Consider the following 13,489-nt stretch of genomic DNA (forward strand, 5'->3'; position numbering starts at 1 on the left):
GCATTCCTTTTGTATTTGATCTTGAAAGACGATTAACCATTCTTTCAACTCGTTACTTTCGCATTGCCCTCACTCTAGGGTTTCTTTTTGCTCTCCCTCTCTCTCTCTCTCTCTAGGGGCCTTCTATAACCTACCTCTGGGGTTTCTTTTTGCCTTTGACTAAGTTTCCCTCATTCTTTGGGGCCTCTTGTTCCCTCGGCAGAGTTGCCATCTCGCTGGAGCTGCTGTCCATGGTTCTTTTCTTTTTTCTTGTATTTACTAGCTTAAAATTTCAGTGGCACTTTAAGACTGAATGTAGGAACCATTTTGTTTCACACAGGCTGTAGTTGCTGGAGTATAGGGCGCGATTCTCCGAAATGGAGACAAAGTCCCGACGCCAGAGTGAAAACCGGAGTGTTTCACTCCGGCGTCGGATCCCGTACCCAGCCCCCTATTCTCCCACCCCGGGGGGGCTAGGAGTGGCGCCGCGTATTTCACGCGCGCTGGGCCTTGGCGCTGTGTAAAAACTGCGCCGCGTAAATTACGCGGCTGGCATCACGTAAATGAAGTCACCAGTCCATGCGCGGGTTGGCCGGTGACAATCCGCGCATGCGCGGTTGCCATCCTCCCCGAGGCCGTCCCGCAAGAAGATGGCGGATGGATCTTGCAGGGCGGCGGAGGAAAGGTGGTCCTCCTTTAGAGAGGCCGGCCCGCCGATCGGTGGGCCCCGATCGCGGGCCAGACCCCATAGGAGCCCCCCCCCGGTGCAGGAACCCCCCCTCCCCCCCTCACAGGCCCCCCCCCCCCCAGCGTTCCCGCACAGTTCCCGCCGGCAGCGACCAGGTGTGGACGGCGCCGGCGGGAACCTGTCGTGTTGGGGCGGCCGCTCTGCCCACCCGTGCCAGAGAATTTGCGCTCGCTTTTTGTAAACGGCGAGCGGCGATTCTCTGAGCTGCCAGCCGTGATTCTCGCCCCGCTGGTTTGGGGGGGTTGGGAGAATCGCATGCGGGTGATGGGGTGGCGTGCCGGGACTCGCGCGACGCCCCGGTGATTCTCCCACCCGGGAGGGGGGGGGGGATTCCACCCTTAGTCAGATTCCCTAATTTTTAGATCCTGTTGCTGGGCAGATGAAAAATCTTCGCAACAAATCTATCAATGAAGGTACTGAGTGTTCCAGCTCCTGTAATACACTGAGCTTGGTACTTGGTTATGCCCCTGCTTTAGTTTGAGATGTAGGACGTGATGTTACAGGCACGCTGGGCTTGAGCGAGAGCGGGAGAGGCTAAAATCGGCATTTGGTTATCTCTATTTGATTCACTTCTCTGCGGTCCGTCAAGTTGCATTCAGTTCATCCAGTTCTAAATTTTCGTTAGTAAGCTCTTCGTTTAGGGGCTGGTTTAGCTCACAAGGCTAAATCGCTGGCTTATAAAGCAGACCAAGCAGGCCAGCAGCACGGTTCGATTCCCGTACCAGCCTCCCCGGACAGGCGCCGGAATGTGGCGACTAGGGGCTTTTCACAGTAACTTCATTGAAGCCTACTCGTGACAATAAGCGATTTCATTTCATTTTGTTTATGAAAGTTGTCTATGAACGGTTTCTCCCTCACAGAGCCTAACTCCTCTGTGCTATTGTTCAAGGTCACATTCTTTAATTTTACTTCTGCTTGTTGTGAGAACTCCGACTTTCTCCTGCAACTACTCCACCTTTTCTTGACATTCCAGTTCTTGATTTTCATTTCAGCAATGTCACGTTTCAACAAATCAAAGTTTGAGGCATCTGGTGCTTTTTCTTCTAGTTCCTTGATCTCAGTGCCAGATTTACATTTTCTAATATTTTCTTTTTCCACCTGCAGCAAAGCTTTGTCCTTGTTCTTCACTCTGGTTTCAATGTTAGCCAGGTCTGACTCCGGTGAATTCAGAACTTGTTTCAGTTCCATAATTGTGCTACTCAGGACTTCATTGTCTGCTCGCAGCTTGGAAAGTTCTCTGCTGTTTTTGTTCAGTCGCTCCTCTTTTTCATTTAGCTGGCTTTAATAACTCAGCCCCCTGCCCATAATAATAATAATCGCTTATTGTCACAAGTAGGCTTCAATTAAGTTACTGTGAAAAGCCCCTCGTCGCCTCATTCCGGTGCCTGTACGGAGAGGCCGGTAAGGGAATTGAACCCGCGCTGCTGGCCGTGTTCTGCCTTACAAGCCAGCTGTTTAGCCCACTGTGCTAAATCCCCCCTATGGTCCAGCCCCACGAGCCCCATGGCTGCACGGTGGCCAGCTCCCACCGTCATCCTTGGGCAAATTATCCCACTGTGTCGCGGCTGTGCCCAAAAACTGAACTCTGCCACAAACTTGCCTTGGGGATTGCTGTGTCGGAGGAATTCTGGCCAGACCTTGACCATCCCGTGACCGATATGGAGTCTAAACAGAGGGTAGTCCAAGCTATGCACCCCAATGTCAATGGACCCTTGCAGTTCCTGTACACTCTTCTCCCCATGTTGGCGGGAGAGGGAATGTTCAATGGTTCGTTTCAAATTCAGCATAATTTCTGCCAACAGTTTCAGATGAGTGGCTGAATTATTGATACCACACACGTGAGTCTGCCTCTTAACTTTCTGAGTGGGATGGCCTGAACTCGTAGTATTCAACCAAGCGCCACAAATTAATTTGAATTAATTGAAAAAAATTCCATAACGCATTCACCAGAGTGGCGTCACAATTTGTTAAAATGGTACCTTTGCATAATGACAGATGGCCTGTGGTCGCAGTGGTCCAAAACCATTGCCATGAGTTCATCGAATGACATGGAATCCAGTGCACCTGGGTAGGTCAAACCTTCCTTGATCCCACATGTCTGGGCCCCGCAGGTGATCAGAAGAACATTTTGTCGGCCTTTCTCCAATATACCATTTGCTTGGAAGAAGTATCGCATGCGCTCTGCTTACTGATACCAATCCTCCAGCCCTGCTTCAAAGGCATCCAATTTACCAAACAATGGCATTTTAAACAATATGATATACCGTACTCAATATGAACTTCTGGTGTATAGGCGAATTGACGGATGATTCCGGAGCTTCCGTAAATCCTCATCGCCAATATAATAACTCAGAAGGAAGCTAACATTAATGAAGATGAATTTATGTACATATTTATAATAGTCTGTGTAATCTCATCCCTATTGCAATCCATCTTGGAGGATTTGTTATGTCTGCTTTTATACCTTGTTCATAACGAACCCCAGGTAGTTGGCCTCCACTCCGACCAAAGGAGTTTATATTCCAAGAGTCCCACTGGAGGTCAATGATTGTTTCCCCGTGGTCCTTATGATGGTTATGACATTTGCTCTTCAGCTCTTTCATATCTTTCTTGTAACTCTTGGCTTCCTCCTGGAATATTGAAAATTGCTGAGTCTTCCCATAGAACGATTAGAATCCCTACAGTGCAGAAGGAGGCCATTCAGCCCATCGGGTCTGCACTGATCCATATTCCACTCTGACCGTGCAGCCCCATAACTTGACCTTCACATCCCTTGTCACTAAGGGGCAACTTGGCATGGCCAATCCACCTGCCCCGTACATCTTTGGACTGTGGGAGGAAACCACGGCTCCTGGAGGAAACCCATTGCATGGTAGGGATTCTATGATTCTAAAATAATAATAATCTTTATTGTCACAAGTAGGCTTACATTAACACTGCAATGAAGTTACTGTGAAAAACCCCTAGTCGCCACATTCCGGCGCCTGTTTGGGAAAACAGAGGAAGAATTCAGAATATCCAATACACCTAACAGCATGTCTTTTGGGACTTGTGGCAGGAAACTGGAGCAGCCAGAGATTTCTAGGTGTACAGGTCCACAGGTCACTGAAAGGGGCAACACAGGTGGAGAAGTTCATCAAGAAGGCATACGGCATGCTTGCCTTCATTGGCTGGGGCATTGAGTATAAGAATTGGCAAGTCATGTTGCAGCTGTATAGAACCTTAGTTAGGCCACACTTGGAGTATAGTGTTCAATTCAGGTCGGCACTCTACCAGAAGGATGTGGAGGCTTTAGAGAGGGTGCAGAAGAGATTTACCAGGATGTTGCCTGGTATGGAGGACATTAGCTATGAGTAGAGGTTGAATAAACTTGCTTTGTTCTCACTGGAACGACGGAGGTTGAGGGGCGACCTGACAGAGGTCAACAAAATTATGAGGGGCATAGACAGAGTGGATAGTCAGAGGCTTTTTCCCAGGGTAGAGGGGCCAATTACTAGGGGGCAGAGGTTTAAGGTGCTCCATGTTTAGAGGAGATGTACAAGGCAAGTCTTTTTACACAGAGGGTAGTGGGTGCCTGGAACTCGCTGCCGGAGGAGATGATGGAAGCAGAGACGATAGTGACATTTAAGGGGCATCTTGACAAATACTTGCATAGGATGGGAATAGAGGGATACGGACCCAGGAAGTGTAGAAGATTTTAGTTTTAGTTTAGTTTAGAACCAAGGACTCTGGAGCTGTGAAGCAACAGTGCTAACCACTGTGCTGCCCTGCCTATGAAATGCAGGGAGAGAGAAAAGACCAGAGGGAGCTCACCGGACCTGCGGCCCCTTACCATCGCAGATCAGATGGCGTTATACCTGGTCAGTGGAGTTGGAGAGCGGGCAGTCGCTGTGGCGGAGGTTGGCATCAAGGAAATAAGTTAGCCCACAATAAATAGCGATACATAGAAACACACAAAGAAAATAGAAGCTAAGGAGTCCATTTGGCCCTTCGTACCTGCTCCGCCATTCATTATGACATGGCTGATCAACAAGTTCAATACCCGGATCGCGCCTTCCCCTCATATCCCATGATTCCTTTACCCCCAAGAGCTGTATCAAATTCCTTCTTGAAACTATACAACATTTTCTCCTCATCTATTTTTTATGGTCGTGAAGACCACAGATTCACCACTCTGTGGGTGAAGAACTTTCTCCTGACCTCAGTCCTAAAAGACCTAAACCTTATCCTCAAATTATGACCCCGAGTCCTGGACTCCCCCACGGTCGGGAACATTCTTTCTGAATCTACCCTTTCTAATCCTGTTATTTTCTATGAAATTCTGCGCTTGCTATTCTGAACTCCATGTATATAATATTAACCGATTTGGTACCTCCTCATCTGACAGTCCCACATCCCAGGAATCAGTCTGGTAAACGTTTGCTGCACTCCCTCCATAGGAAGAACATCCTTCCTCAGATAGGGACACCAAAACTGCACAGAATACTCCAAGTGTGGCATCTCCAATGCCCAATACAATTGTAATAAAACATTTCTATTCCAGTACTCAAATCCTCTCACTATGAAGGCCAACCTACCATTTCCCTTCTTTACTGCCTGTTGTATCTGCGCATTTACTTTCAGTGACGGATGTACGAGAACACCAAGGGCTCACTGAGTATCCACCTCTCTCAATTTACACCTATTCAAATAATAATCTGCCTTCCTATTATAGCTACCGAAGTGGATTACCTCATGTTTATCCATGTTATAATGCACTTGCCCGTTCACTCAGCCTGTGCAAATCCTGCTGAAGCATCTTTGTATCCTCCTCACAGTTCACCCCCACACAACTTTGTATCATCTGCAAATTTGGAAATACTACAGGTGGGATCTTTTGTCCAGCGATGCTGGAATCGCGAAAGGCGATTGGGCGGAGAATCGTGCGTGGGTGCGTGGGGCGGAAATCGTGGCTGGCACCAGGCACCCGACAGAACGCATTCTACTCTGCAAGTACAGTAAACACCGTTGGCATATCATTAGCAGGCCTGACCAATATTCTCCTGCGCTCCCGCGATGCTCTGCCTCTGCTAGGAGGAATTACCGATGGTGAGGTTCACTTATGGTTTTAAAAATTCTGAAATTGGCGCCGTGGCTGCTGAAAGAGAGTGAGGAGGTCGGACATGTTCCCAGAGGCACGAACATGGGCTGCTGGACCTAGCCGGGGTGTTGGGGGGGTGGGGGCGGAGTGTCGAGAGTAGCAGGGGGTGACAAGGATATGGGCCGTGGTGTGGGGGTGACCCCCCAGGACAGGAACTTCCAGGCACGGACAGTTATTGCCATAGCCTGCAAGGAAGCCATCCTGCTGCACACCCCAGTGACTGCCCAGCATGGCCTGTGGTTCCAGAGTGACACTGGCCAGAGGGGTGCCCCCACCCTACCACCCCACAATCCACCACCCCTGCCATCCCAACAAACTGCCCCCCCCCCCCCCCCAATGGGAGCGTGCCACCTGCCGGCAGGGCATCACGCAGCCCACCCATGAGGGATGCCCACAGTAGCCCCTACAGGAGGGCGACGGACGATGGCCGCAGAGCGTACCACTGACATGGGTAGGGCCAGCCACCTGTACCCCTGTCAACAGGGACACCCGCTCCCCATGGCCATCAAGATGACGGTTGCCCTGAGCGTTTTGTTTATGCCACAGGGTCCTTCCAGGTGCCGACTGGGGACCTGTATGGGATCTCACAGACCTCGGTGCACAGGTGCATCCATGCCATCACAGAGGCCCTATATGTCCAGTTGGCACAATATATCATCTTCAATGTAGACCAAACCCACCAGGATGGCTGGACAGTGGAGTTTACCGCCATCGCTTCGATTCCCAAAGTACAGGGACTGATCAATGGGATTTATGTCCCCTTGTGAACACCAGCCCATGATGGGCCAGTCTTCACAACCCGAAGGGGGTTCCACTCAATGAACGTGCAGCTGATGTGTGACCATGAGAGGCACATCATACACGTTTGCACCTGATACCTGGACAGTGTTCAGGATGCCTTCATCCTGGCACAGTCGACGGTTCCTGACACCTTCGAGATGCACCTCCAAGTGAGGGATTGGCTCCTGGGTGACAGGGGTTATCCAGTGCGGTCATGACTGATGACGCCTATCCAGAGGCTACAGACCGATGCAGAGATCGGCTACAACGACACACATGTGCTCTATGTTTTCGTGAACCCGGCGTGGCAGCTGCGGACTGTGTCCAGTGCCACCACAGTCTGGGGGGGGGGGGGGGGGGGGGGCCCATGCTGCTGGCCGGGGGGGGATTCAGCGACGGCTGGGAGGACTGGTGGGGGGTGGCCCGGGGATAGCGAGGGGCTGTCCAGGGTGGCACTATCTGGCAGATTGGATCCGTGCACGGCCGGTGCCATGTTGTGCGTATTCGCAGCCTCTGACCTGGCAATACTCCAGGTGTTTAGATCGGGAAGGCCATGTGTTTTACGTGGCAAGGCTGCTCACCTCTCACCGGTCGGAGAATCAGTGCTGGGGCCTCGCCGAATCTTTCACCGTAAAACCAGACACTTCTTCTGGACATTACCTCAAAACTGGAGAATCCAGCCCATACTTCAGATACTTTACTTGATCTTGATGTACTTGTGTAAATCTAAACCTTTTCTTCACTTTGACACCCAACACATGTTATAACATCAGCTGTGGACCTGTTGCACAGCTTTCTTCAAGCTGTGCTCAGGTCTGCTGATTGCTGCCTATTTTAAAAGGTAATTTCTGTCTTGTACTGTATTTTTTTCACCCTTTTCTTATATGGCGAGATCCCTTGACTTTGCATGAATTCAGATTTTTCTTTTGTCTTTCTGCCTTTCAGCCTTTTTGCTTTTTTGAATTTTGTTCAGCCTTTTGCGATCTAGCTAGGTCCCTTGAATCTGAGCTGACAATAGACCTTCACTTTCCCTGGTTCGTGTCCTTCAGCCTCCATATCTACAATGGAGCTTGTTTACAGGTAATCTCCAACTCTGTCATCAATTTAAGCATACCTCTCACAGGCCAAACCACAGTTTTGTTAACTTTTCATTCTTTTAGGATTTTGGAGTCCATCCATCACTGTCACCATGTTGTAAGATTATTTGGTGTCTCACTAAGAGGTCTGGAGGCTTGTTTGGTGGAACCATAACCTATTTCCTGGTAACCCATAACTATATACATCTCCAAAATACTGCCTTGCATGGGTACTGCCTCCTTGCTGGCTTCTGCCAGACTCTGCTACACACAGTTGACCATCATGCGACTCTCTACATCACACCATGGGTGACACTGTTCTCCAGTCCTACATTAACCCTTGCTCTGGTCGAACACCCTTATACTGCACTCTCCATCTCTACTGGAGACTACCACTGGCTTCTCCATCCGTTGTAGGTGGATAGTAATAGGAGCAGGAGACAAGGTCACTGTTCCAGCTTTTTCCAGGTGGCATTAAAGGGAAGATGATGGTCGGGTCCACATAGTAATGGCGATGCCTCTGTTCTTTCCCTATTGAGCAAGATGGCATTAGTTGGCCCCACCTACTTCCAGCCCAATGTTAAACTCTTTCTTGGTGTTGGGTAATGCTTGGGCAGATTGGGGCAGGTGGGTGAAAACCCCTCATTGCAACACCAATTCAAGCTGGAAGATCCCCAGTCCATTGTAGCATATTTCTTCCAAAAATAATTCAATTTGATTTCAATATATAAACATGTCTCGACATTCTTCTTAAATTCTCTATTTCGAAGCAGATATCTTAAGTATCTGCATCTTCAGAAAGTTGGCCAGAATTCTCCATCCGTTCACACTGGCTGGATTCTCTGGCCCCACTGCTATGAGTGGAGTTTTGGCTGAGTGCCAAGCTCTCAGCTCTCGCTGTCGACGGCGACGGGAGAACTCAGAGCTCAGAGCGGAGAATCACGGCAATTGCTCATTCCAATCTGTATGTTACTGGTTAAACTGCTTTAAAAAAAACTGCAGCAGAAACTGAACAAGAATGTGTTAAATCTAACATGTCAGATCTTCTAACCAGGCACCAATTTCTATTGCAGTGATTGATTGAGGAGCTAATCACATTCCAGTGAATTTGGACCGAAGCCACACCATGATAACACTTCAAGACATTCCAATCTATACATGTTTGTATCCATGTATTTCAGATCCCTGGTGATTTTCCTCATTTGCCCAATTCTCAACCGCCGCAAGATTCTCTGGAAATCACTCATGTGGTCCAGAGAGCAAAATAATGTTAGTTCTCTTATATGCATTTGAAGATGTCATAAGCAAGAAAGTGGGATTGTTCACACTCATTTTTGGGGTTCAACCAATGTTGTTCGAGCTGTAACACAGCTTCCATGACCCACGCACACACCTTTGAGATGAAATGTACTGTACACCATCATGGCAAAGCCATTAGTGGTGCAGTGAGGACTGGCTGGGAGTATGCAAACCAGGTGGATCGTGTTAACAATCAGAATACTGATTTGATGTCAGTGGTGCCATTTCAAAGCTTAATTTTCCTGCTAATGGCCCCTCTTTGCATTGCACAGCTAAACACGTGTTCAGCAGCAGAAAGGAATCTTCAGCAGTGCTAGTTAAAGGGATCGATAACTGCAATGGGTTAGTTGCTGGGTGAATTTGAATTCTTTTGACTCTTGCGTGCAGTGTTTCCTCTGGTTCTTTCAAGTTTCAGAAATATATGGGGAATGGTCTCATAGATGCGGAAGAAATTTTTGCTGACCTCAATGCTATGTGACAAATCAATTGCTACTAGATATGAAGGTAAGTGGCGCACATTCTCCTTGGAATATGGCATGACTTGGAGAATGAACAGTAGGCACACAGAGTAAAACAAGTTGCTGGAAGAGGAGGAAGAGGAGAAGGAGAAAGGGCTCTTACCCTTACAGGGCTTCAGGGAGCAATTCTCCGAGCTGAATCTTGGCAACGAACACTATTAGACATATGTGTTTCAGTCAGGACATCTTCAGTGATCTGTCATCCACTGTAGCTACAAATGTATCCACAAGTGGATAAGGACCACATTGTCAGTGGCTCTGAAGGGGACTGTGGCTATTGACTTTTATGCACCTGTCGCTTTCTGAGCTGGAGTTGGAGCTATTTGTAACAACTCTCAATCTGCCATTCTCTGTTGCATGAGGTCACTGAGGCTCTCTACTCAATGACAATCTAGTACAATCATTCTTTCTTGCCAGAAAGAAGCAGGTGGAGTGAACCCGGGGCTTTAATAGGACTGCAGGCTTCCCATGGTTCTGGGTGTCTTGACTACTGTACATCACTTTCCAGACCCTCCATTCCACTCTGCCCTCTCTCAGAACCAAAGAGGAGTCCATTCCTTTACTGTCCAGCTGGTGTGTGGCCATACATCACACTTTATTCAGGTCAAGGCTGGCAGCAATTATGGCGCGTTCATTCTGCAGCAGTCCACTGAGGACTAGGTGAAGCCTGGTGGTCTCTCATGGATTCCAGCCATTGGGGTTGGGCGGGGTGGGGGGGGGGGGGCTCCTTGGTAGGCACATCATGGTCCAGAAAGGTGTCCCTTGGCAACAATGACTGCCATCACAGAAACTGCACTGTCGTGCCCAACAACTTCTTCTCTACGCCCATGACCCCCTGAATGCTGGGGTCTGGTTACCAGGCATCGGCTTCCCCCAACTTTGTTCACCTGTCTTTTTTTAAATAAATTTAGAGTACCAAATTCATTTTTTTTCCAATTAATGGGCAATTTAGCGTGGCCAATCCACCTAGAGTGCACATCTTTTGGGTTGTGGGGGCGAAACCCACGCAAACACGGGGAGAATGTGCAAACTCCAAACGGACAGTGACCCAGGGCTGGGATCGAACCTGGGACCTCGGCGCCGTGAAGCTGCAGTGCTAACCACTGCTACCCCTTTGCTCACCTGTCTTTGAGGGCAGCTCGCCATTGAGGTCTCCTCTCTCTGGTGATGCAGTCTCAGCAATGGCCACTGCTAACATTGGCACTGCTGCGGCTACTAAACTGCCAGCCCTCTGAATGAGCCAGCAGCTGTTAGGGGAAGGTCACAGACCTGGATTGTACAGTCGCCTTAGCGGTGTGACCTCTTAATTGACCATCACTGTCGAGATGGCACCCTGGTACCACAGGCTGCAAGAGTGGTTTGCCTTCTGCTTCTGACCCTCGTGGTGCCACTTGCCAGTAAGTGAAATAATTCCGCCCATCATTTCCTCATCTCTCACCTTTTAAAAAGATGTTCTGCTTTTATCGTTTTTCTATCAAAATAGATAACTTCATAACTATCCGCATTATCTTTCATCTGCTTCATTTTTGCCAAATTACTTTTCATATTACTTTCCAGACTGTAGCCTCCTCTCAACTTACTTTCCCATCTAACAAAATTGGAAAATTTACACTAAGTACCTCCCCTAAGTCAATGTTATAGTTTGTAAATATCTAAGGCCCAATTCCTTGTGTTCTTGCTTGTTACAATGTGCCAACCCGAAAACTATCCCATTTATTCCTACCTTTTGTTTTCTGTCCATTAACCAATTCTTAAGCATTTCTCAAATATCTTACCCTCAATCCCATCAACTCTAATTCTGAGGTTAAATCCCTTGCACAACACCTCACTGAATTTTTGAAATCAAAGTACTGGATCCCCCTTATCTACCCTATTCATTACAACCTCCAAAAATTGACGAAAACTCTTACTGAACATGGGCTGGCATTCTCCCTTCTGGGGACTAAGTCCCCACGCCAGCGGGAAAACCGGCATCAACCACTCCGGCGTCAACAGCCCCCAAAATTAAGGAATTCTCCAAACATTCGGGGGCTAGGTGGATGCCGGAGGGGTTGGCGCCGCTCCAGCCGGCGCTGAAGGGACGGCGCGAGTTCGCAAATGCGCGGAGCGGCTGGCGTGATCTTGCGCATGCACGGACTGGCTGGCGTATTTCCGTGCATCCGCAGACCAGCCGGTGTATTTCCATGCATGCACGGGGGTTCCCTTCTCCGCGCCGGCCCCCGAGCAATATAGCGGAGCCCTACAGGGGCCTGGCGCAGAGGAAAGAGCCCCCCCATGGAACAAGCCTACCCGCAGATCGGTAGGCCCCAATTGTGGGCCAGGCCACCATGGGGGGTGCCCCCAGGGTTGGATCCCCCACGGACCCCCCACCGAGGACCACCCCCGCATACTCATGTGCCGGGTCCCGCCGTGCATGAGGTGAGTAATTCATGCTAGCGGGATTGGCCAAAACTGGACGGGCGCTCGACCCATCGGGGCCCGGAGAATCGCCGGGGGTCCCGCTATCAACGGCCCCCGACCGGTGTGGCAGAAATCCCGCTGCTGCCCGAAAAACGGCACCGGGGAATAGGGCATCCGGCGCGGGGCGGGATTCGCGCCTCCCCCCGGGGATTCTCCGACCCGGAGGGGGGGTCGAAGAATCTTGGCTATGATTTCTCTTTCACGTATCCATGTTAACTCTTCCAAATAATATTCTGATTCTCTAAGTGCCCAATTACCAAATCCCTAATAATAGATTCTAGCATATTACACGAATAACGATGTATATAATGGGGGCGGCACTGGTTTGAGCACAACCAACCAACCTTGTAATGAGATATCATTTTATCATGAACTGATAAACAGTGATGACAGATTGGGTAAAAAATAAATTTGAAATGCCACTGATGATATTTTGCTACAGAATCAGGATCTGCACATACTAAGACATTGGGCATTAGTGGGCTGCAGCCAGGGCAGGGGACACATTTGTACGGATGCCAGTTTACCAGAGGTTAGGTTGCACATGAGTTCTGCAGCAGAAGACTCAGTTGAGCACTTGGATGGAGTTGCCTAAACATGGGACATGCACAACAAATTCTGGATGTACTGGGAAACCTGCCAGAAAGCCTATACCAACCTGACACAGGGCTTTGATCAGAGCCTGGTGCCATCCTTTTCAGCATGTAAGTGGGTGGCCAACTCCATTCACAGGTTTATGGACCTAACTGTTGCATATTTTATATATTTTAGAGCAATGCAGAGATTAAACTAGTTTCTAAGAGGGTAACAGGTTTATTTACAAGGGCTTTAAAATATCTCTGCCATCACAAAATGTCTGCACTCATGCATTCAGTTCAGCTTCCAAGTAGCTTCTGATCTGTCTGTTTACTTTGCTCTGAGTCCACAATCAGGCTCAACCAATCAAGCATAATGAGCATAGATCAGTTCCCAGTCTCACATAATCAAACACAGAACATTTGACCCGTTGAACGCCACACCAACCATAATGCTGCATCTGATGGCTGATGTCACAACCTCCATTACAGCACAAGCAGCAGGTACTCAACATGAAATGAAAAATGAAATGAAAATCGCCTATTGTCACGAGTAGTCTTCAATGAAGTTACTGTCAAAAGCCCCCAGTCGCCACATTCCGGCGCCTGTCTGGGGAGGTTGGTACGGGAATTGAACCGTGCTGCTGGCCTGCTTGGTCTGCTTTAAAAGCCAGTGATTTAGCATTGTGAGCCAAACCAGCCCCGCTACTGAATGCCGCTACAAAAGTTCAGGCAGCTACCATCATGCCAATCGATCAGTGTGCAAAAGGGCTTGCAAGGACTCATGGCAATCCAAAACTCTGTCCACCTACAGATTACCAGGATTACTGACGCACTGCCTCAGGGGAATGGCAATGACTCCATGGAGCACAAATATGCTGTCCTCCTTCCAACCTTGCTACTTTGCCAATGCC

The sequence above is a fragment of the Scyliorhinus canicula genome, chromosome 2 (genome assembly GCF_902713615.1).
Source record: "Scyliorhinus canicula chromosome 2, sScyCan1.1, whole genome shotgun sequence".
Classification (NCBI taxonomy): domain Eukaryota; kingdom Metazoa; phylum Chordata; class Chondrichthyes; order Carcharhiniformes; family Scyliorhinidae; genus Scyliorhinus; species Scyliorhinus canicula.